At 42.4% G+C, this 26,771-nt stretch overlaps 1 pseudogene; it reads left to right on the top strand.

Annotated features, from left to right (window-relative positions):
• On the top strand, positions 1-26,103 carry LOC146394395 (heat shock transcription factor, Y-linked-like; annotated as a pseudogene).
• The last annotated feature ends 668 nt before the right edge of the window (positions 26,104-26,771 follow it).

Below are 26,771 nucleotides of genomic sequence, written 5' to 3'. Positions count from 1 at the left end.
ATGGCAAATGCTCCTTCAGAAATTCAAGGTGTGTCTCCTAAAGATGAATCAACTGGTTCAGAATCCTCCATTACATCTCCATGGTGTGATAACTCAATCACTGGGGACTTGGACTTGAGGTCTCAGATTGAAGAAAAAGCTTTCCAGGCTTTGTCTGAGGGCTCCCTGATGAAAGAGCCATGCCACACATTGTGTGCCTCTGAACCAGATGGAGATAATGATTTTCCTCCTCTGCCCTTTCCCAGAAAACTTTGGGAAATTGTTGAAAGTGATCGATTTAAGTCCATTTGGTGGGATGAAAATGGAACCTCGATCGTGATTAATGAAGAACGCTTCAAGAAAGAAGTTCTGGAGAGAAAGGCTCCCTTCAGAATTTTTGAAACTGAGAGTATGAAAAGCTTAGTTCGACAGCTTAACCTTTATGGATTTACTAAATTGCGAAGGAATTTTCAAAGACCTGCCTCACTAGCCAACATTCTGGCAGAAGATAATGAAGTCTCTGCTTGGAACAAGGTATTATGAAATGTCCAGTTACTATTTACAGAGGGACATCTGCAAATATGTTCATACATATAGGGTCATAGTAGACCTTGAAAGTGGGATGAAGTACTGCTACGCTTTTAAGTTGAAGGCCACTTGGTCATAAAATATTTGGGGTGATAGAGAAATTTCCTAGCCACCTGGAGCCTTCTCAATGAACCTCACCCAATACAAGCCCCTGAACCTCATACTGTTACTGTAAATGCACCAGGCATTTTTATTTAAGGACCATAATTGCCTGTTCCCACTACATAAATTTTTGAAAATGTTAGTAATAGATGAGTATTATTTCCTGACATTAACTCTGTGTGATGAAACAAGTCAGATTTTTATGGATTCTTTGTCCTCGTATCTTTGTTTAAAAGGTCACTAAATACCTTTCTCTTTTGGTTTTAGCTGCAGTTCTACCATAATCCAAATTTTAAATGAGGCTGTCCCCATCTGTTGGTGAGGATGAAAAGAAGAGTCAGGGTGAAAAATGCTTCTCCAGTATCGGCTTCTCTACTTCAAGGTTGCAGCAAGAAGCGCTCTAGAACAGGGGGTGATGTGGATAACCATAATTCTGATGTGGCTGCAGAAACTCGTGGAGAAGATGCAATTTCAGCCTCTACAAACCTAAATGTGCCTTTAATAAGATGGCCTTCTATGAGCCAGAGAATTTCTAATACAACTACCCCAACTAGAAGTGGTCTTTCTTCTCCATCATCACCATCAGTCAGGCCACCAGGACAAATTGCCATGGCTCAACATGCTATTTTTAGTCAGTTGACCACGTTTCACATGCACTCACAAAGCAGCTACTCTCCAGCAAGTGGCCACATCGTGAATTTCATTACAACTACCACTTCCATTTCTCAGTACCACCTTATTTCTAACTTCCCAAGTGGTTATTTTGGACTGAGGGTGGAGCCTTCTCCTTTGCCAACCAGATACCAGAATATATCACCAACTGAGTGCCCTGTGTCTAACCCCCAAGCAGCAGCCCATCCATGGTTCCTAATGCCAATGGCCACTGACACATCTGCTGCCTCGCTTTCAAGGCCAAATCCTCAGTCCTCTTCCGTATCTGAACATCACCCTAATTACCACTGACCTATCAAAGGACTATAGGTTATGCAGGAGAGTGAAGATGAACATTTATGCTGGCAAATGTCACCAAATTCCTGCAATTCTGTTATTTCAGCAATAAACTTGTATGTTCATCTTCATAGCTTCAATTTCTTTACTTTTGACACAGTTAAGAGTAAAAGGATGCTGCATTTCTTTTTCTAAAATGATTTTTCCATCATAGTTGGTTTACTGTGTTCTATCACTTTCATACTGTGCCGCAAAGTGGCCCCGTCACAGACCCACCCACCCAAGACGCACACCCACACACATACATATCCTTTGTTTCACATTATGCTGCATCAAAAGTGACTAGAGATAGTTCCCATTGCTATACAGCATGACCTCATTGCATACCCACTCCACATGCAATAGTTTGCATTTTCAACCCCCGAATCCCAGTCCATCACAATCCTGCACACTCCCCCTTGGCAACCAAAACCCTGTTGTCCAAATCCATGTGTGTCTTTCCTGTGGAAAGTTTCAGTTGTGCCATATATCACATTCCACACATAAGTGATGTCATATTGTGCTTGCCTTCCTCCTTCTGGCTTACTTCACTTAGTAGGAGAGTCTCCAGTTCCAGCCGTGTTGCTGCAAATGGCATTATTCTGTTCTTTTCTTACGGCTGAGTGGTGTTGCATTGTGTATATATACAACATCCCTTAATCCATTCTTTCCAACGGTCACTTAGGTTATTTCCATGTCTTTCCTCTTGTGAATAGTGCTGCATTGGACATACATGCGCACATATAGTTTTCATGGAAACTTTTTTTTCCCCAGGTGTATGCCCAAGAGTGGGATTGCTGCGTGACATGCTAGTTCTATATTTAGTTTTCTGAAGTGTTTCCATAGCGGTTGTAACAGTTTACATTCCTCCCACAGTGTAAGAGAGTTTTCTTTTCTCCATACCCTCTCTAGCCTTTTCTCATGTGTGGACTTGTTAATGTCGGCCATTCTGTCCAGTGTGAAGTGATACCTCATAGTAGTGTAGATTTGCATTTCTCTAATAAACAGTGATGTTGAGAATTTCTTTATGTGCTTGTTGGCCCTCTGTATATTCTCTTTGGAGAAATGTCTATGCAGGTCTCTTTCCCATGTTTCCACTGAGTAATTGGCTGTTTTGTTGTTGAGGTGTATAGGTTGTTTGCAGATTTTAGAGATTGAGCCCTTATTAGTTGCATCATCTGAAATAATTGTCTCCCATTGCAGGTTGTCCTTTTGTCATTTTAATTGTTTTCAATGGCAGATTATTTTGCCATTTTTTAATATTTGAAATGTTTGATAATTAGAGAGGAGCATTTGACATGTCCCCTAGCTGTAACTGTTTCAAAAAGGAAAATGGAACTAAGGAAATAGAGAATAGCTGTCAAGAGATTTCTGAAATAGTCCAAGTTGTATTGAATGGGGGTCTCAATTATGAGGGTGTGGAAAAAGGGGCAAATAAAAGTCAATTTGGAAAGGGAAAATACATAGTATTTACTTAGTGTTTTCTCAGCTGCATTATAGTCTATCTGTTACTTCAAATGGAAATTGGATATTAGTTGACAAGATTGTCTTCATTGCAAAGAAAAAATAAATCAATAAATTCCATTGAGTTCCCATGATGGCAAAGAGGTTAACACACCTAACTAGTGTCCATGAGGAAGCAGTTTCACCCTCTGCCCTCTCTCTGTGGTTTAAAGCCCCAGAGTTGCCATGAGCTGTGATGTGAGTTAAAGATGTGGCTCAGTCCCAGCATTGCTACGGCAATGTAAGGCAGCAGACAGACCTCTGCTTTGACCCTGACTGGGATTGCCCATATGCCACAGGGGTGGCCCTCAAAACACACAAAAAAAGGTATACAATTACTTAAAAAGTACATTTCACACTCCAAACGATAAGATATTTTATCTTATCCATGAACCATGACAATAATTTACACCATAAGAGCAACAACAATGTCCACATGACATCATCAGAGATGGTATCACTGTCACCACAGGGTGGTAGTTCATCAGTGAAACATCTACAAAAAAAAAAAAAGTAGTAGAAAAAAAATGTGGGTGTCATTTTCTCTAAAATCCTCAAACTGTTCTAGGTTATTTTTGCCTTTATCTCCACCCCTTTATATGTCCCGATTCACACGTAGAGGTTGCTTTCTTCTTTTACACAAAGACAGGCTTAAATACAAATGCTGGCCTTTAACACCAAACCTCAGCCAGGTGAACAGGTCCCTTAAAGATATAGAATCTATTTGCTTAGCAGCTTCTTATGTTTCTCTTTTACTGTCATTCTGGAGAACATTCAGAAGAATTATTTTCAATCATACCAAGAGTCACCTCAGAGCCATCCTTGGAGTAGAAAGGACCCCACTTTGTCTTAAAAAGCAAGGTGCCATTGTTGCAGAGGGGAAAAGGAGGAGGGGCAGATGCCAAAGGAATCTCCCTGCTCACCCGTGCACAGGCTTTCAGAGGGCAGGGTGCACCTGGTGCAGGCCACAGGTGGCAAGAAGCCACTTGCTTGTGCTACAGCAGCCTGGACACTTCTTGTCCTGGCTATAGGTGTCCAGATCCTTCTGGTGGGGGTTAAGGGCATCAAGTGGGTAAGTGAGATGTGGTGCCTCCTGAGTGATCTACAGGCAGTGGGGACAACCCAAAGCAGTCATCTCAGAAACCACAGGGAGTCAAGGCCTGCCACCGGTAGGGGTGTGTGATCAGGTCCAATCTCTGACCACAGTCACCTCAGAGGTCAGAAATCAGAGCGGGAACTACAACTGAGCACCACTCAGTATTGCTGTCAACACCCTGGCCATATAACCGCCCTGCAACTGTCAGTGCCAAATGCTCTGACAGTTGCACGGAAGAAGCACCCAGAAGGTTGAACACTGTCCTTTGCCAAGACCCTGTAACTAGGAGCAGTGGTGTACCACCTCCTGTGTGGGCTAAGAGGGACAGGCTGCTTCTTATAAGGGTCCTCAGTTGGGGGGGCAAACCACCAGAGGTGTGCATGGCCTGCTACCACTAGGGGTCCAGGAACAGGCACCCCTTGTGGCCCTAATCACCACAGAGGGCACCTCAGAAGAGGTCATTGTGACCAAACATTACCTGTTTCTGCTCCAATTTCTCTGGGAACTCACAAACCATGCCACTGCCACTGCCACTACCAAATGCTCTGGGCACCTCATGATTCTGCAAAAAGCTCATTATCACTCCCAAGGCTTTGAAACAAGGAGTAGCCTGTGCCACTTCCCTGCATGTACTTGCTGCTGCTAAGACCCCAGCAAGAAGGCACTACCAGCCCTACCCACTACCTCCCTCTCCCTGGAAATACACTCCGCACCCTCGGGATAATGGCCTGCTCACTCCCAAGATTGAGCCAGCAAGAATGCAATCCTCCATGCCCCAAATAAATGGTAACACCCCACAAAATACAAAGGGTTGCTCTTGCCTAGAAGTAACCCTCCAAGACTAGAGTTTGACTTCCCCAAACTCACAGAAAAAGAAAATCATGGACACGGTGAAGAAGCCCAGGAACAATTCCCACGTAAGGTACAGGAGATTTCATGTGAAGCAGAAACAATGCAACAGACCTCCGTAGGCCAAAAAACCTGAGTTCAAAAGGGGTAGAGTGAATATATACTGAAGGAATGAAGGCTGAATATCAGGGATTTACGAGCACATTACAAACAGTCATGTCGATTACTTTCGAGAGGAATGAGGAAATTTAGGGGAAAATAGGGAAAAATTAGAAAAGTCTTTTGCTGATAGCCAAACTGGGCTAAAGGCACTAAAGGGCAGAGTGAAGAGTGCAGAGGAATGAATTAGTGACATGGAAGATAGCATAATGGAAATCACCCAATCAGGACAGCAGGCAGAAAACTACATGAAAACACATGAAAGCAACATAAGAGATCTATGGGGTAGCATAACAGGGGTCCATCTATGCATTACAGCACTTCAAGAAGCAGAAGAAAAAGAAAAGTGGATTGGAAATATATTGGAAGAAATTATATCTCAAAATTTTCCCAAACTAAAGGAAACAGGTATCAAAATACAGTAATCACAGAAGGCACAAAACAGGCTGAACACAAATATGCCCACACCTAGACCTACTATAATGAAAATGGCAAAGATAAAGAGAGGATTCTAAAGGCAGCAAGAGAAATACATCACATTAACTACAAGAGAACCCGCAAATCACCTAATTCCTCTACAGAAACACTACAGGCCTGAAGAAATTGGTAAGCTATATACAAAGTTCCAAAAGGAAAAACTCTGAAGCCTAGAATACTCTTCCCAACAAGACTATCATTATTTATTTATTCATTTATGTATGTTTTATTTATTTATTGAGTATCATTTGAACTGGAAAGGGAAACAGAGAATTTCTCCAACAAACAAAAGCTAAACGAGTACACCAATACTAAACCCATTCTAAAAAAATACAGAAATGGCTAAAAGAAGAAGAAGAAGAAGAAGAAGAAGAAGAAGGAGAAAAAAGAAGACAGAACATATACAGATTGGAAAGCAGTCACTTAAATAAGCCAGCATACATCACCAACACATAAAAAGAAACAAAAATCTACTCAAAAAGTGATGAGAAACACAAGGAACACCAAAAGGACAAACTCGAAGATCTCAAAGAAGAAATTCAAAAGCATAGAGTGTAGGTAAGGAAGTATGAAAATATAGACACCTATTTTTAAATATCGTGTTGCAGCCTATATGACTACCAGGCTAAAGCAAGCAGATGTAGGAAGTGGTTAACCTACTTGAAAACCAGGGAAACCACAAATCAAACCAAACATTACATTCATGAAAACTAAAACGAAATGTATCCAAGCATAAAATAAATGGAAATCATCAAAAAAAAAAAAAAGAGAAAAAAAAAAAAAACCAAGGTAATACAACGAATCAACTGAAAAGCAAGGTTTAACATGGGAATAAATACATGTTTCTCAATAATTACCTTAAGGGTCAATGGACTGAATACTCTGATCAATAGACACAGAGCAGCAGATTGAATCAAAAAGCAAAAACATACAACCTGCTGTCTGCAAGAGACACCCTTTAGAGCAAAGAACACGTATAGACTGAATGTGAGAGAATGGGACATGATATTTCAATGGTCAAGACAGGAAAGCAGGAATTGTGATACACATAGTAGAAAAAATAGACATTGAAACAAACAAAGGCCATAGAGAAAGATAAAGAAGGACACAATTTTAGAGATCCCAGATGGTGAAAGAGTAGGGGGATTTGTTCACCTCTCCCACAGATGCAACAAAAAATACACATCTACATGTAAAATGACTCACACAGAACAGCAACTGAACGCTGGCCGAAGAACTGAAACCTCCAAAAATGGGAAGAATCTCTTGACACAACTGCATAAAGCAACAGAAAAGAGGAGAGAGAGAGAAGGGGCATCAGGACTGGACTCCTGAGAGGGAATGGTGAAAGAGAAAGGGAACCCACACCCTGGAAACTCACCGAACCTGCGGAAAGATCAGCTGAGTCCAAGGGATCTCCACGAAAAGTGCATCAGCAGGTTAGAGGACTGAGAGGCAGTGTGAGAGCCACACAGATCATCAGAACCGCTGGCACAGGTCCCAAAGACTGAGACGCTTTGGTGGGGACTGGGTGCCAAGCCCTAGGCTTTGGAGGTGAGTTCCTGGGAGCAGGCTGGGATTGGTGGTGTGGAGACAGCATAAGAGATGAGGAAGTGGTGCCCCAGGGGTGAAGGGTTGCAAAGTGCTAAAGGCTGGGGACTGGAAAGTCACAAGAGAGGGAACCCAGGAGAAGGTCTGGGCCTGCAGGAGAGACATTGCACCATTGTTGGGGAGGGGAGAGCAGGATGTGTGGGCCACCAGAGAATACGCCTTGCTCCACAGCATTTTCACTTGCACAACAGCTAGTAGAGCACAGAGGGCATTCCCAGCACATCCCCCTCTTCCACCACGGGCATGCCCGGGGAGAAGCCACATTCCTTCTGCAGTGGACTGGGCCCACTACCCATGGGAAGGCAACCACCTCCTTGGTGGTCCACCCACAGGAAGTGTCCCAATGCCCTGGTGCACCCCAGCAACCTCCTCCCCAAGTCAGGAAGTTCACCACCACAGCAGCAGGAACAGGCCAGCCCTGCCCACCCTTGGGAAGGGCTCTGCTGACACAGCGTGAGAGAGCCAGCACCGCCACCCTCAGGAAGCCCCCTACTGCTGTTGACCACTAGGGCAAGACCCTCCCGGCCATGGGGAGTGAACGTCATCCAAGGCATGCATCGGCCAGCCCTCCCCCCCCCTTGGGAAGCCCTCCACTGCTGGAGAGAACCACAGGCAGCTGTCCCTGGCTGCCGGAAGGGCACCAACAATGGTACGTACACCAACCAGACCCACCAGCCTAGGAGTAGTGCACTTCCACCATGACAGGCACTGGCCAGCCCTGCATGCCCTCAGGAAGCCCTCCAATCTTGTGGCACAACCCATCAAGCCCTACCTGGCTTCAAGAAGTGTACTGCCAAGGCAGAACACTCTGGCCAGCCCCACCCAGCCTACGGAAACTCCCCACCATAGCAGCACAACCCAGCCACACTGACTGCCCACAGGAAGCACCTAGCCACGGTGGTGGGACCCGGCCAGCCTTGCATGCCCTCAGGAAGAGCCCAACCACCACCATGTGCCCTGACTGTGCCAAACTACACTTTGGCTTCCCCAAGTTCACAGTAAAGGGAAAACACAAGCAAGATGAAGAAGCTCAGCAAACATTCCCAGTTTATGCAACAGGAGAATTCACCTAAAACCTTCAACACTCAAACAGTCTGACAGACTTTGAGTTCAAAATGCAGAGTGAAAGTACTAAAGAGATTCAGAGAAGATAAGCACTGTAACACAGACTCCCTCAGAAAAGAAATAGAAAACATAAGGAGGAGCCACGAAAATCTAGAAAGTTCATTTGCAGACCAACAATATGAGCTAAGGGCAGTAAGGGCTGGAAGGAATAATGCAGGGGAACTTATCAGTGATGTGGAAGATAGAAGAAAGCAAATCACCCAAATAGGACAGCAGACAGAACACCAAATGAAAAAACCCTGAAAGCAATATAAGAGACCTATGGGATAACATAAAGTGGGCCAATCTGTGCATAGTAGGAATTCCAGAAAGAGAAGTAAAAGAAAAGATTATTGAAAACGTATTGGAAGAACTTATGTCTGGAATTATGCCCAGCCATGCGAAGTGCCCCACTGCCCTGACATGCCCTGGGAAACTCCTCACCACATTGGGAAATGCACCACGACCACAGTGGAAACTGGCCAGCCCTGCCTACCCTTGGGAAGTGCCCTGCTGCCATGGGGCAACTCGGCCAGCCCTGTCCACCCTTGGGAAGTGCTCCACTGCTACAGGTTGCCCCAGAAAGCCCCAGCTAGCCATGGGAAATGCACCTCCACCTCCATGGGCACCTGCCAGCCCCACCCACACTGGGGAAGCTCTCTCCACTGCAGAGCGAGCTGGCCAGCACTGCCCACACTCAAGAAGCATCCCACTGCCATGGAGCACCAGGGCAAGCCCCGCCCATGTGCAGGGAGGGCAACTCCAATGTGGCAAGCACTGGCCAGCTCCACTAGCCTTTGGGAAGAACCCTCCTGCCATGGCGCAACCAGGCCAGGACTGCCCCCCTTTGGGAAGTGCTCTGCTGAATGGCATGCCCCAGCAATCCCCAGGCACATGTGGGAAGTTCACCTCCACCATGGTGCACACCTGCCAGGCCCAACCACCTTCGGGCAGGGCCCTCTGCCATGGAGTGAACTGCCTGGTCCTGCCCACCCTCAGGAAGCAACTTTCTGCCACAGAGCAAGGAGGCCAGCCCCACCCACCCTTGGCAACTGATAAGCTGAGCACACCGAAAAGCACCGCATGCCCGCAGGATGCACTCTGCTGCCGCTGAGCACATGGGAAAGCCCTGCCCAACTGCAGGGCTGTGCCTCAACCACATCCCATATCATCCAGCCCCAACTTCCCTCAGGATGGTGCACAATGCCCAAACATGCCTGGCAATGGGAAGAACCTAGGCTCAGCATTGTGACCCAGCACACAATGCATGCCCTGCTGATGTGCTCCACCAATGCGGTGCAGCCTCAACTGTGCCAAACTACATTTTGGCTTCCCCAAATTCACAGAAAATGGAAAACACAAGCAAGATGAGGAAGCTCAGAAAACATTCCCAGTTTACACAATGGGAGAATTCACCTAAAATCTTCAACACTGAAGCTGTCTGTCAGACTTAGAGTTCAAAAGAGAGACAGTGAAAAGACTGAAGGAATGAAGACAAGATATGAACAGGAATGCAGACGCCCTCAGAATGCTATGAGAAAACATAAGGAGGAGCCAAGCAAATCCAAAAAATTCATTTGCAGAGATACAAATGGAGCTAAGGACAGTGAGGACCAGAATGAATAACGCTGAGGAATGAATTAGGGATGTGGAAGATAGAACAATGGCAATCAGCCAAACAGGAGAGCAGAAGGAAAACCAAATGGAAAAAGATGAAAGCCATATGAGACTTACGGTATAATAGAAAATGGGCCAATCTTTGCGCAGTAGGAATTCCAGAAGGAGAAGAACAACAAGAGGGGGTTGAAAATATAGTTCAAAAAATTACCCCTGGAAGCTTTCCAAATCTAAAGGATTCTGACTTCAAGATACAAGAAGCACAGAAGGCCCCAACTACTTGAACCCAAATAGAACCACACCAAGACATATAATAACAATGGCAAAAATTAAAGATAAAGAGAGGATTCTAAAGGCAGAGAGAGAAAAGCAAAATGTCAATTAAAAGCGAACCCCCATAAGGCTATCAGCTGATTTCTTCACAGAAACTCTACAGGCCAGGAGGGAATGGCAAGAGATATTTAAAGGACTGAAAGGAAAAAAAAAATTATGCAACGTGGAATACTCTATCCAGCAAGAATACCATTTAAAATAGAAGGGGAAATAAAGTGTTTCTCCAACAAACAAAAGCTGAAAGACTACAGCAATACAAAAATCAGATCTGTAAATTAAAAAAAAAAAAATAAAGGGGGAAATGATGAGGAACGAAACTGCAATTAGAGAGCACTCAACCTATCAGGCTAAGGCACACAGTGATACTCAGGCATAAAATAAATGGAGACCAGCCATCCAAAAAAAAAAAAGGAGAAAGAAAGAATGAAGAATAATAGAATCATCTGGACTAAGAGTTTTAAAGTGGCAATAAATAAACATCTATCGATCATCAGATAAAATGCCAATGGACAGAGCACTCCAATGAAAGGACACAGAGTGGCTGATGGGATAAAAGAGCAAAACCCCTCAATATGCCACAAGCAGGAGACTCACATTAGGACAGAGGACACATATAGATTGAAAGTGAGGGGAGCGCAAAACATATTTGATGCCAGTGGACCAGAGAGGAAAGCAGGAGTTGCAATACTCACATCAGATAAAAGAGACATTTAAACAAAGGCTGTAAAGAAAGACAAAGGAGGACACTATTTTATAGTTAAAGGCTCTGTTCGAGAAGAGGAGGTTATAAACAGCAACATATATGCCCCAAATATAGAAGCACCCAGATAGCTGAAGGAAACATTAACAGATATAAAAGGAAAAACTGATGGGACTACAATCTCAGTAGGAGACTTTAACACCCCACTCACATCAATGGACCAAGCTTCTAGACAGAAAATCCATAAGGCAACAGAGATCCTAGAGGACACAATGGAAAACATAGACTTAATCGACATTTTCAGGACATTACACCCCCAAAAAAATCAGAATACACGTTCTCCTAAGTGTGTAAGTAATAATCTCAAAAATTGATCACATATTGGGGCACGAAGCTAAGCTCAACAAATAGAAGAGTATAGAAATTATTGCAAGTATCTTCACTGACCACAATGCATGAAACTAGAAACCAACCACAGGGAAGGAAATGAGAAAAAAAACCTACTACATGGTGAAAAAACAACAAGCTCTGAAAAAACCAATGGGCCAATGAGGAAATCAAGAAGAAAAGTAAAAGTTACCTGGAGACAAATGAAAATGAAGACACAAGCACTCAAATTCTGTTGGATGCCACCAAAGCAGTGCTCAGAATAAAGTTCATCGTTACGCAGGACTTCCTTTTACAAAAAGGAAAAGTCTCAAATCGACAACTTAACCCACCACCTAAGTGAATCAGAAAAAGAAGAATCAACAAAAAATCAAGTCAGCAGAAGGAAGGAAATCATAAAGATGAAAGAGTAATCAATAAATCAAAGAAACAATACACAAAATCAACCAAACCAAGAGATGGTTCTTTAAAAGGTAAACAACATTGACACACCTCTGGCTAGGCTCACCAGGAAACAGGGAGAGGAACAACCCAAATAAACAAAATAAGAAATGAATAAGGAGAAATCACAATGGATACTACAGAAAAACAAAAATCCATATGAGAAAGTTAGCAACAACTATATGCCAACAAATCTGACAATGTAGAAGAAGTGGACAATGTTCTGGAGTCTTTCAGCCTGAAAAATCAGAATCAAGAAGAAATAGATCAACTGAATATACGGATCCCTAGTAATAAAGTTAACTGTATCAAAAAAAAAAAAAAAAAAAAAACTCCCTACAAATAAAACTACAGGACCACACGGCTTCACAGGCAAAATCTAACAAACATACACACGGGAAATGATGCCCACCCTCCTTAAGTTTTTATCAAAATGCGGAGTAAGAAGGAACCATCCCAAAGATATTCGAGGATGCCAGCATTCCCCTAATTCCAAAACCAGACAAACATACCACCAAAGTAGAAAATTATAGGCCAATATCATTGATGAATACAGATGCAAAAACTCTCAACAAAATTTCAGCCAACCCAAACCAACTACACATCAAAAAGTTCATACACCACGACCAGGTAGGTGTCATCCCAGGTTCACAAAGATGGTTCAACATGCGTACATCAATCAACATCATACACCACAGTAAAAATAGAAACATCAAAAACATATGATGGTCTCAAAAGATGCAGAAGAAGCGTGTGACAGAGTCTAAAATCCATACACAAAATAAAACTCTCACCAAGCTGGATAGAGGGAACATTCCTGAACACATTCAAAGTCATATATAACACACCCTCAGCAAATATTGTACTCAATGGAGAAAAGCTGAAATCCTTCCCACTAAAATTTGGAACAAGACAGAGATGCCCATTCTTGCCACAGCTCTTCAATATATTATTGAAAGTCCTAGCCACAGCAATCAGACAAACAAAAGTAATTAAGGGCCTACAAATAAGAAGAGAAGAGGTGTAAAACGGTCATGCTATGCAGATGACATGATACTACATTTTGAAAATTCCAACTATTTCAACCTCAAAACTGTTTGAACGGATCCACAAAGTCAGAAAAGTAGGAGGATATAAGACTCACCTTCAGAAATCAGTTGCATTTCTGTATACTAATGAGGAAATTTAGGAAAGGCATAAAAATACTACACCTTTAAAAATGGCATGGTAAAAATCAAATACCTTGGAATAAACCTGACCTAGGAGGTAAAGGACTTATAGATTGACAACTATAAAACATTAATGAAGGAAATTAAAGAAGATGTAGAGAAATGGAAAGATATTCCACGCTCCTGAATGGGAAAAATTAATGCTGTTAAAATGGCCATTCTACCCAAAGCAATCTACAGATTCAATGCAATCCAAATCAAATTACCCACGACATTTTTCACAGAAAGAAAGCAAACAATCCAAAAATGTACATGGAACAAAATAGACCCAGCTTTCCCAAAGCAATCTTGAGAGTAAAAGAAAAAAAAAAAAAAAAAAAAAAAAACCAACAAATAAGCAGGAGGCAAAACGGTGAAATGTTCCGAGACCTTAAGCCATCTTACAAAGATGCAGTCATCAAGAAAGTGTGGTAATGGTAACAAAACAGCGAGACAGAACAATGGAACAGAATGGAGAACACAGAAAGAAACCCAGACACCTTTGGACAAATAAGCATTGACCAGAAAAGTATCATATACAATGACCAAGGGGATTTTGTCTCAGGTTTGCAAGGAGGGTTGAAAATACTCACAGCAGAAAACATCACACAGTACACGAACATATGAAAACTAAAAACCCACATGATCCTCTCAATAGATGCAGCAACAGCATTCCATAAAGTCCAACATCCACTCACGATCAAACCTCTTACCAAAGTGGGGATCTGAGAAATATATCTTAACACAACAAAAGCCATTTAGGACAAACCCACAGCAAACTTAATAGTCAAAGGAAAAGAGCTGAAAGCCTTTCCACTAAACTCTGATACAAGACAAGAAGGCCCATTCTGGCCACTTTTATGCATCATAATATTGGAAATACTAGGCACAGCAATTAGACAAACAAAAAAAGTCAAAGGCATCCAAATTGGAACAGAAGAGGTAAAATATTCCCTACGTGCACATGACATGACACAATGTATAGAAAATCCTAAGGAGGCCACACCAAAACTACGCAAACTGACCCACAAATTTGGCAAAGTAGCAGGATACAAAATTGACACTCAGATTTTGGTTGCACTTGATTGCACTCAAAATAAGTAAGAAAATTAAAAAAATAAAAAATAGAATATTTTGAAAATTGCACCCCCAAAATTTAAAGACCTAGAAATAAGCTTGACCAAGGAGCTGAAAGATTATAAGCTGAACCATAAAACTTAAAGAAATTAAAGAGGATTCAAATAAAGGGACAGATATCCCATGATCCATGTTTGGAAGAATTAATATTATTAAAAAAGCAATAGTATGCCATAAAATCTACAGATTCAATGACATCATTATCAGAAGACCTCCGTTATTTTAACAGGACGAGGACAAACAATCCAAAAATGTATATGGAACCATAAAAGACCCAGATAAGCAATGGAACACTAAGGGGGAAAATAAAGTACGAGGAATAACTCTCCCAGACATCAGGCAATTTTTCTGAGCCACAGTAAACAAGACACTGTGGTAGTGCCACCAAAACAGACATATAGACCAACAGGACAACGTGGAGAACCCAGGAATAAACTCACAACCCTGCACTCAATTAATCTTTGACAAAGGAGGCAAGAATATAAAATGGGAATAAGACAGTCTTTTCAGAAAGGGATGCTGATAAAACAGGACAGCTGCTGGTAATTCAGTGAAACTGAAATACACCCTCACACCATGTACAAAAGTAAACTCAAAATCACTTAAAAATGTAAACATAAGATAGGACACCTCAAATGACTAGAAGAGAAGAGAGGCAAAACATACTCTGACATCAACAATAAAAATGATTTTTCTCAACATCAGTCTCCAAAGGCAACAGAAATAAAAGCAAAAGTAAACAAAGGACTCAATCAAATTGACAGGTTTTTGCACAGCAAAAGGAACAATGAAAAAAGACAACCATTGGAATGAGAGAAAATATATTTTCAAATGAAGCCACTGAAGGGGCTTAATCTCTGAAATAAATGGCTTATAAAACACAACAGCAAAAACCTACCAGCCAGTTGAAGAATGGGAAAAAGACCCGAAAAGATATTTATCCAAAGGATACCTGCAAATGGCTGACAGGCACACGAAAAAATGCTCGACCTCACAATTTTTAGAGAAATGCAACTCAAAATTACTGTGAAGTACCACCTCACACCTGTCAGAATGGCCATCATTAGCAAGTCAATAAATAAAAAGTTCTGGAGAGGGTGTGGAGAAAAGTGAGCCCAGCTGCACTGTTAGCTGGAACATAAATTGGGACAACCACTACAACCACTATGCTGATCAGTATGGCTGTACATTAGAAAACTAAGTATAGAATTACCCTATGCCCCAACGATACCATCTTGGGCATATATCCAGATAACTCTTTCCTTGAAAGATATACATGGACTGGAAAGTTCATTTCAGCACTATTCACAATATGCAAGACATAGAAACAACCTAAATTCCATTGACAGAAGGGTACATTAAAAAGATATGGTACATATTCACAGTGGAAAACTAGAGTTCATGAGAACAAAATAATGCCATTTGCAACAACATGGATGGAGCTAGAGATGCATATACTAAGTGAAGTACATCAGAAAGGAAGAGACAAATGCCATAAGACAGCACAGATCTGGAAATGAATAAATGGCACCAATGAAACATTCTAGAGGAAAGAAATGCATGCACTCGGAGAATAAGACAGTCAAGGGAGAGGGGTGAGGAGTGGGACAGACTTGAAGTCTGGGGTTAAGCAGTGCAAACTTTTGCATTTGGAGTGGATAAGCAATGAGATCCTGCTGTTTAGCACAGGGAACTCTATCTAGTCAGGCCTGATAGAACATGATGGAGGTAATGTGAGAATAATAGTTTGGGGGTGTGTGATTTTGTGTTATTGTGTGTATGTTTGTGCATGTGCGCGTGTGTGTGTGTGTGTGTGTATGTGAGAGAGAGAGAGAGAGAGAGAGAACAAGAAATGAAGAGGGACAGACTGGGTCCCTTTGCTCTACAGGAGAAAACTGGCAGAACACTGGAAACCAATGATAATGGGAATAATAACAATCATGAAAAATTAAAGTAAAGCAAAATCTCTGCAAACAAGTCTCAGGTCTCACAGCAGTGGTTTCAATCTAGAGGCGTTGTGTTAACCAAAGCGCATGGGCCCTGGCCATAGATGGAATACAGCAGTTAGTGCATTACTGTCTCCAACCAGAGAGAGGCAACACTGTGGCTTGCTTAGGGTGGCTGCTCCTCCCATATATAATTTGGAACCCTGAGAGTTCCAAATTATGCCCTGAGAGCCAAGCCCTACATAGGGCTCCAAAGGGAAGGCAAAGTGACCCCCCTTCAATGGAATAGGGACTTTCAGTGGGATGTTCAGGCTTTAAAGGCAAAGGTGAAGAGAGTGACAGCATGGGGACATCCCAATGTGGATAAATCCTTAATTCTCTGCAATCACAGAGGTCAGGGAAGGCATTAGGAGTCCTGAGCCAAAGATGGGACCATATTTGGGACCAGGGGCTAACCTTTCACCATAACTCAACTCAGGGACCCTGTCATGTCCTGCTGCCTGAGGGATGCTTGCAAGCTCCCCCTGGACAACACAGAGATGCTGTCACCCCTCATCAGCCACTGGCTCTGCTAGAGTCAAAGTACATCACTGGATCCTTTGGAGAAAGGTTAACAAGGTATGAGGGCCTATTGAAAGACACTCCACACTTTACCCTACTGATGGGCGAAGCCCTGCACACAGCAACCCTGCTTCCAGCAGGCAAAAGTGGGGACTTATCCCGTCAGTGTATAGAGACCATAAGACACACCTACTCCACAGGTCCAAACTTCAAGAACAAAGTTAAGAATAAGGGGTGTACAATGACCTGGGGGGGGGATGAGGCAGGCTAGGACTTGGGATCCTTTGTTGTGCTGCTTGCCTCTTGAACAATGTCTCCTTGAACAATGAAAGAAAAAAAACAATAAAGGATTACAGATAACTGCATGCATGGGCAGTTGGGAAAAAGATGAATGAGAAGATTCATAAAGGCAAATAAAATAAAATGAAATAAAAATTAAAATAACATAAAACTTAATAAAATAAAAAATAAAAGAAAAGAAAAAAAATAAAAGAAATCAACCCTCCATCAAAATCGGGGTGTCAGGTGCAAAACCAGTTTATGTGGCATACATAGTGGACAATACCACTGAGGAAGTGCACAGAAAATCTAAACCACCCCACTGACCCAAACCTTACACCACACTTACCCCTATCCCGCCAGAGAAGAAACAAGCTTGCCTCTGATCAAGGAGCAAGAAAAGGAACTTGTCACATTATTAGTCTCCTTTTTCTCCTCAAGGGCTCAATAAAGCCTTCCCTGAATTTCTGGTGCCTCACTTCTCATCAACTTCTATTTACCAGGGAGCCAAGAACCCTGGTCGGTGTGAAGTACATGTTTAGTGGGCTATACGAGTGGCTCTCCTAGTCTCCATCATGGTTAAACTGAATCACATACAAGCCAGAATGATTTCCCCAGATGTCCTTATGTGAAAATTTCTTCTGTCCAATATAATCTGCATTTGTGTGTAGCCAATCCAGAAACCAATCTATACTCTTTGGAAACAAGGAATGCAAACCAAAAACTTTACAGTAATTAGATCAGGCAGAAATACCACGAACCCTGAATTTATGGTATTTCCCTATTGTGGAAACCTGCCTTCAACACCTCTATGAAAGAGTCTTGGGAGCCCAACTACAACGTCTACTTCAAAAAAAAAAAAAAAAAAGAATTCTGAAACACCACAATATCTGGATAATCCCCTCAGGAAGCCTGAACACAAACATCATAGCATCCAGTAAGTAAAGCAGTCTTGGAAGGAACCTGCCAGGAAGCGAGACATCACCACTGACCACTTACCTCAGGATGCAGTTCAGTAATCCTAAGACCTTTGTGGTAGCTGGCTTGGAAACAACCACCTCCTCAGCAACTAGGCAGAGAGACAACCACACTCAACGCAGCAACCATGCATAAAGCCAAACTGCAAATTCTTCACAAGATTACAGTGTAACAATTACTTCTGCCATATTCTTTCAGGAAATTCCAACACAATCTCTTTATAACCACTGGACCAGCAAGATTAATCACCACCTGTGCAGCCACCAGGGTAAGCACCAAAACCAAAACCTCTGTAGTCATCACATGATGAAGGCTGACCATATTTTGGTAGTAATTGGACTGGGAGGTTGGACCTCAGTCTCTATAGTAACCAGCCAGCGGGCCTGATCACAACTTCCACTAGCCTGATCAGGAAGTCAAACCAGAACTTCTACTATAACCATTCAGCCAGCCAAGCCATAGTCTCTGCAGAAGCCAGAGAAGACATCTGAGCATAATTTCCACAGCCACCAGCCATGTAAACTAACCACAAACTCTGTCCCAGGCACGTAGATATTCACCAAGCGACCTCTGCAGAATTTGGAAGGAAAAGTTCACTGTACTCATTTCACCTAACAAGACAGGTTATCTCACCATATCTGCAAACACCAGCCTAATAAACAAAAGCACAACTTTTGCAGTACACCACAGCTCACAGCAATGCCAGAGGCTTAACCCACTGAGCGAGGCCAGGGATCAAACCCCACCCTCGTTTCCCAGTCAGATTCATTTCTGCTGAGCCACAAGGAGAACATCCTCAAGTTTGCTTTCTACAGAGTTCTGCAGTCCAGTGGTCTCCAACATATACCCTGCTCTTAGATGGGAAGAATCAATACAGTCAAAATGAGACTACTACCTATAGTAAGCTTCAGTGTAATCCCTATCTAACTGCAAGTTACATTCTTCACAGATCTAGGAAAAAATTACAAAATTTGCGTAGAAACACACAAGATCTCAAATAGCCAATGTAGCATAGAAAAAAAAAATGGAGCTAGCAGAATCAGGCTGCCTGATTTCAGAGTATACTGCTGAGACACAATAATCAAACCAGTATGGCACAATCACACAAACAGAAATATAGATCAATGGACTAGGTTCGAAAACCCAGAAAGAAACCCAAGAAGCTACGATCCACAAAGGAGTCAAAACATAGATTGGAGGAAAGGCAATGTCTTCAATAAATGGTGCTAGGAAATCTGGGCAACAATTTAAGAGAATGAGATTACAACATCTTCGAAAACCACACATAAAAGTAAACACAGGATGGATTAGAGACCTAAATATAAGGCCAGATACCATAAAACTGCTAGAGGAAAGCATAGGCAAAATGGTCTTTGACATCAATCATGGCAACGTCTTGTTTTACCCACCACCTAAAATCATGACAATAAAGGCAAAAATAAAATGGGTGTGTTGTGTGGCTTGCCTCTTTGCACTACAGTAGAAACTGAAGAAATATTGTAAAAAACCTACATTTATATTTTTACTTGCTATATGTGGTGTAATCAATACATCAAGAGACATTTACAGCATTGAATGCAGGTATAAGAAAAGAAAAATCTGGGAGTTCCTATTGTGGCTAGGTTCACATTAAGGCCCCCGTGGTGTCTTTGAGGATGCAGGCTTGATTTCCAGTCTTGCTTAGTTGGTTAATGACCCAGCATTGACATAAGTTATGAGAGAGGTGGCATAATCAAGTTCAGACCCAGAGCTGCAAAGGCTGTGGTGTGAGCTTATAACCAAAGCACTGATACAACCCCTAAGACTTGAACTTCCATATGCCAGAGGTGCAGATGTAAAAAGGAAAGCAGAGAATGATCTAAAATCACTCATAGTGTCCCTATTAAGAAACTAAAAAGAGAGGAAAAAATACAGAGAGAATAGGAAAGAACATTCGAGCAGTTATCAATAAAGGGAAATCAGGAGGTTTCTAGAGAATAATCAGCCAAACAAATGATATTCCTTTGAAAGATTAATAAAATATTTAAGACTGTAAGCTGGATATGAAAAAACATGATGAGACCCTAAATATTAACATCACAATTGTAATAGGAAACTCAGCTACAGATTGCATGGACATGAAAAGAACAATAAAGTAATACGTGAACAACTTTATGCTCACATATTTAACAGCCTATAAGAGACAGATCAGTTCCTTGATAGAAAAAAATCTGTCACACAGGAAGAAATAGATAGGCTGCCTAAGCCTGTATCTATTAAACAAATTAAATTAATAATTAATCATGATCCAAATGAAGAAGTCCCCAAGGCTTCAAGAGATTACCAGAAAATTCCACCAAACATTTAAAGTAGAAATAATAAACTTTCCACTATATCTATCAGAATATAAAGCACAGAGTGTAACTGCTGTGTTTTCCTATTAGTCCAGCACTGTCCTGCTACAGAAAGCTGAAAAGATCCTTGGAAATGAAAACAACACAAAAATGCCTCTCATAAACCCAGATGAAAAGTCCTCTGTGACAAATTAGCAATCATCCTAGGTATGCCTCTTCAAATTTCTGAGGTGAAATAAAACCACTTCAACAGATTGAGAGGAAATTTCATATGATCAGATCAGTGTAGAAAAGACATGTCACCAACCCAACACCTATTGATTATAAAAGACTATCTGAACTAGGAATAAACTTAAATTCATAATGTCATAAATGTCTAGCACATAACACCCATAGCTACCATATTCAAGAATGAGAAGCTTAAAAGTTGCCCATGAAGCAAATCACCATCTCTTGCCATTTCCACTTAATACTGCACCAGAAATCCCAGCTAAGGCAAGAGTACTAGAAAATGAAATTAAATGTATGAAGCAGAGCAAATGAAAAACTCTTTGTTTGCAGATGTCCTAACTGTCTTGGTAGGAAAAGCCAATGATTGATCAGTAAATACTTCTGGAAGTAATCTGTAATTATAATAAACTGGCAGGATTCAAGGTTCTTATAGGTTAATTAGTTTCCAGCCATGGAAGTGGAAGTTGAACGTGCAGCCAAGTTTATTCATATGCTCAACCCTCTAAATACTGAAAGTAAGTATAAGTGTAACAAAATAGCCACAAATCTATATGAGGAAACGATGAACATCTGATGCAAGAAATGAGTGGAAAGTAAAAGAAATTAAAGGAAATTAAAATAAGTGCATGAGTAGGCTTTATTAGGGAGACCAAAGCTGACCAAGAAGTCACTTCTTCCCAAAGCGACCTCCAGATTCCATACAATTCAAATCAAGGTGGCAGCAAGTTAGTTTATGAACATTAATATCCTTATTATTCAAAATGTTAGACAGTGTGGTAAAAGACCCAGAGTAGCTACCGCAGTGCTGAAAAAGGTCAAAGCTGGAGGACTGATGTATTAGACTTCACACGACAGTGTGGCACTTATGAAAGAAGAGACATATTTGTTGATAAAACACCACGGAGCCCAGAAAAATAATTGCTCAAACCCAGTCAACTGCTCTTTGACACAGGAACAGAAGTTACCCAAGGTGAAAAGGCAGTCTCTTCAGGATGTGGTGATGGAACAACAAACACTTCTAGGCAAATTTTTTACATAGTCCACAAAAAAAATAAGAAAAAAAGGTCGACCACAGACCTCAATTTTAAGAGGTAAAACCACAAAACTTCTATAAGGTAACAATAAGAAATGCTAAATGACTCTGTTTGTAGCAATTATTTTTTTTACATTGAGCACCACAGGCATGATCCATGAAAGAAATTCACAGGCAGATTTGATTTCATTTAAGAAAAAAATCAATGGAAAAAAAATTCTCTCCATGACATGCAATGTCCACAGACTAAGAAGGCAAGCTTCTTATACTTGGAGAAAATACTTGCAAAAGACATATCTAAAAAGAACCTTATCAAAAATATACCCAAAAAAGGCCCTTAAATCCCAACAAGAAGGAAAAAAGAAATTGATTGAAATTGCCAAAGACAACAGACACCTCAGAAAAGAAGATACACAGATGGTAGAAGGCATAGGTAGAGAGGCTACACATGATATGTTGTCAGAGAAATGCAAACTTAAGCAACTAGGGAATATAAGAATGACCAAAATATTGGGCACTAACACCAAGGGGTGGTGACGATGTGAAGCGAAAGAAACACTCCTGCATGGCAGGTGGGGATGCAAAACAGCCCAGCCACATTGGAAGTCTTCAGTTTGCTACTGTGCCTCAAAGATAAACCCATTCCGACCATATGGTCCAACATCCATGCTCTTGGAGTTTACCTAAGAGTAGAAGATGCATACACAGACACACACCCAAACATGGCACATGATATTTAGAGCAGCTTTGCTCCTAATGGACAAACCCTGAAAGCAAGCAAGAGTCTTTCAGCAGGTTAATGGGTAACTCAATTTTGTCACATCCAGACAATGGCGTATCGGTTGGTGCTAAAAAGAGATGGGTTACCAATGCAAGAAAGGATATGGAGGAAACATAAATCATGTTACTAACTGAACAAAGCCCCTCAGAGAAGACTGCATAAACTCTGTGATTCCTACTAAGCACATTCTGGTAAGAGGAAACCTAAGGAGACAGTCACAGGATGAGCTAAGCATGGGAGGGTAGAGGGAGGAGGGCTAAGGAGAGAGGGCATGGAAATGAATGAAGCCCAGAGGTTTTCATGGTAGGGCATCTTTACAATACCAGACTTTACCATAGTGATTACACCTGTCACAGTACATATGGCTAACCCCAAAAGAATGTAAAATTCCCAGAGTAAACTGGACTATAGGTGATAAGGATATGTCAGTGTAGGTGAGTCAACTGTAGGAAAGGTAGCTCTCTGGTGGGAGATGTTAGAATCCGAGGGGCTAAGCAACAGGTCAAGGGAGACACAAAAGGGAAACATCTATGTACTTCTTACTTTTACGGTGAACCTAAAACTCTGATTCAAAAATTTGGTCATTATGCAAAAACAAAACAAAAGAAATACATATTTTTAGATTTATAAAAATTAACAAAACAAAATACCAGTTTATTATCATATAATATTATCATATAATAATGAGTATCCGGGGCCTGAAATGGTCTCACTGTGCTAACATCAACCTGTGGGTACAAGTGAACACTTTTCAAGACTTCAGGAGAGAATAAATTCTCTCTTTTCTGTGGTTAGAAGCCATTCATGTCCCTTGGGTCATGGCCATTTCCTCCAGCTTTAAAGGCATCCAGGTGCCTGCAAAGGCCTAAGTGATGCTATCATTTAGAGCTCTGCTTCTGTCATCACATTTCCTCATCAACTCTAACTCTCTTACCACGTCCCTGTATAAGGACACTTTGTGACTCCACTGAGCCCTCTGGGTTATCCAAGACAGTCTTCCGCATTTCAAGAGCTTTACCTGAATCCTACCTGCAAAGTCTGTGTTGCTGTGTAACATACCATAGTCACAGTGTCCAGGGATTAGACCGGGTGGGTGTGCGGTGGTAGATATTATTCATGTGGCTGGGATACATGACAGCACCTACACCAAATTGCAGAAAAGTAAAGGTTCTCAGCAAGACGTGGCAAGAGAGAAAAAATAACCTATAGGCACTGATCCCAAACACATTCTCTTTATCAGCAGGAGGCCAGAGTTATCCCATGATGCCTTGGTCTATACCTTCCAGCCTCCTGGGTGCAAGATATCCTTCATATTCCCAGTGCAGTCTTATGTGAAATATGGAATTCAGAGAGGAAACTCCTTGTCTCAATATGATTCCAAACCAATCCTCGAGAAATTATGGCGACCCCCTTCATGTTTTCTGCGACACCTGGCTTGCAGGGAGTTCCACAGCCCACCAGAACATGGAGCCCAGTCATTTGCAGCTAGTTACACGGAGAATTAAACCCTGTTGGATGTGTCCTTCCCCCCCCCAACTTCAATGGGGTAACACTGACTCCCGACAGCCAGGTTCTCAGCAGGGAGGCGGGGCATGACCTCCCTGAAATTAAACACAAACTTTGATGAGCGCTGTCCCGGCCTGCCAGCAGATCCCCTGAGAGGGTGTTGACCCACACACCAGAAGTCCAGAGAGGAGATTCCTTATTTCTATGTCTGTGTAAAACAGAACTGCCTGTACTACATACTGCCACATTAGTCCTGACAAGGCACTCAAATAATCAGTTGTTACTTGTTTAGAATACATAGGCACTTGCCTGGGCAGCTGCCCTCTAGTCTCAATTCTGGAAGTTAGGGTAAAGCGGAGTCACACGTAGAACTTGGTCTAAACCAAAGCAATGGATGAGCAACACTGTTCGCATTTCTACCAACCTCCAGCTCGGTTTTCCTCTTGGCCACACAGTAAGATCACATTTCCCACTGACATGTGCTGCTTGGCAGAGCCATGTGACCAGGCTGCAGACAATTAGGGCTTAGGCAGAGGTAACACACACCCCTTGTCCCTTCATCTCCTGAGGAACCCTCCATGCCTTCTCATGCACCCTGCCTGTTGTCTCAAAACAAACAACCCAGCAGAGGATGGCTTCTCTGTTCTGAATATCCGTTCCCCTCCCCCCAAGTTCATATGTTGAAATCCCAAAGCCTAACATGATAGTGTTAGGGGATGGGGCCCTCACAATGGGATCAGGCCCTTTTAAAAGACATTGACCCCTTCCTCCTGTCTCCATGTGTGCACAGCAAGGGGTAACTGGCTCTTAACATGGAGAGGGCTCTCACTGAACATGACCATGCTGGAGACTTGGTCTTTGACTTCCAGCCTCCAGTACCAGGAGAAAATATGTCCCATGCTTTTTGACCTACTCCGTCTGGGATAATTGCTGAAAGCCTGAAAACTTGGGAGAGTCCAACCATGGAATTAGCCTGGGACCCCAAGTGACTCTTTAGATTACAGAGTCTCCAAAGCCCCCTTCCCCACTCCCACAGCCCACGCCCAACTGACATGAACAAGAAACACATATCCTGTTAAGCCACTACTTGGAGGCTGTTGTTAGAACATTCAGCCAGCCAGCACTGTGGAAAAAGGGAGAAATTATCAGAATCTGTGAACAGTCTTACTAACATAATTGGGGTTTGGTATGTGATCGTCCTGAGTGATTTCACAGCATGTGAGCTGAGCACAGATGCTGTAGGCAGAGGACTGGATGCCTCATCCTACCTCATCCTGGGTCTTCAGGGGGAAGGAGTGAAAAGGAACACTCTCCATGGTTCTCTTAGTGACAGCACTTACTTTCCTGCCTCTATTTAGCATAGCTGTCTGCCCTATTGGCCTCTGAGTTCCCCGACAAAAAAAGCATGCTCTTCCCTCTAATTGCCTTTTTAAGACAGAACCCTCACGTAGAGCAGGATTTCTTTAACCTTTTTGGAAACCAACCAGGTCCATCTCAGAAAGGGTTACCGTATAAAAACCAGAATTTGAAAAAGTCAAAGACGATTTCCCTGGTATAGTAGTGGGTTAAGGATGTAGCATTGTCACTGCTCTGGCTCAAGTCACAGGTTTAATCTGTGGCAAAGATTTGATCCATGGCACAAACACTTCAATTCAATCAACTACAGTGGGATGTAATTTGGCTGAGATGGCTTCTGAATCATAGCATCCGCAGAGCCAAAAGAAAGAATGAAAAACAAGAAACACACAAGGTAGCCAAGTGGCAGTCAAGGAACAATTGGAAGGGGGCAGACTGGAGAGAGGAAGGGGCACATAGATGTGGTGGCGCTTGCAAGGCCCAAACTGTATGAAAACTAGGGCTCAAGGCCATGGTGCCCTGGGATCTTTCCTCCCCAGGATAGCTCTTTTCACACAGGAACCTGCTTTGAAGGGAGAAAGGCAGCTCCGTAGGCCACAGGGTCTATGACACCTCCCTGAAAACACTCACATGCTCTGCTCTGGCTTTCTACCAGCCAAGATGACTTTTCATCTATAGGCTGGTTTCCCAAGAGTGACTCTGTCCCCGACGAAGCAAGAGTCCTGGACAGAGGCAAGATCTTGGCAAGACGGTGTCCTCTGGCAAAGGAGAAAGTGTCTGAAAACAAACCAACCAAGGCAACTCAAAAGAGCAGCAAATGAAGGACCATTTCCCTAGTATCCATTTGCTCCTTTAGAGCCAAACTGCACTGCACCTGAAAATCTGTCTCCAGCACCATCACTTGCCTTCTTCTAGAACGTTCTGAATTGATCCTATTTCTCCAGGAAGGGTAAGATCTGCTTGTCCAAAGAACAAGGGACTCAAGTCACATTTCTATTTCACCTCAACTTTCAAGAATGCGGAAAAAGAGCTATAATACAGAATAGAGGAAGTCCCTGGTGGCCTAGCAAGTTAAGGGTCCAGGGTTGTCACTGTTGTGGGTTGGGTCACTGCTCTGGCAGGAGTTGGATCCTTGGGCCAGGAAATTCTACCTGCTATGGGTCAGGCTAAATAAACACAGAAATACTGGGAGCAAGTAACGGAGGGCTTCCTCTGTGGTAGGATAAACCCCAATCACTTCTTAACAGCCCCAAACTTGGCCAACCTTACCAGCCAATGGCCTCACACAACCCGTTCCTTTAACTCAAAGGCCTTTGGTATCACTCTGTCATTGGCTTGCTTCTGGAAACAATTTCCCAATTTTCATTTATTTTAGGAGCTTGAAATGAGCCCAGGCATCTTCTTTCACTCCAGGTAGAGAAGGGAAGAATCCAAGCACCACTGAAACCTAAAAAAGAGCACAGGAAATGGAGGGCCAACACAAAGGTGT

The sequence above is a fragment of the Sus scrofa genome, chromosome Y, assembly GCF_054392235.1.
Source record: "Sus scrofa isolate SSC_HxYL_T2T_F1_AM1 chromosome Y, Sscrofa_HxYL_maternal_Yorkshire_Landrace_v2.0, whole genome shotgun sequence".
In the NCBI taxonomy this organism is placed as follows: Eukaryota; Metazoa; Chordata; class Mammalia; order Artiodactyla; family Suidae; genus Sus; species Sus scrofa.
The sequence above is the reverse complement of the archived record's forward strand: the minus strand, read 5'-3'. Positions and strand labels throughout refer to the sequence as shown.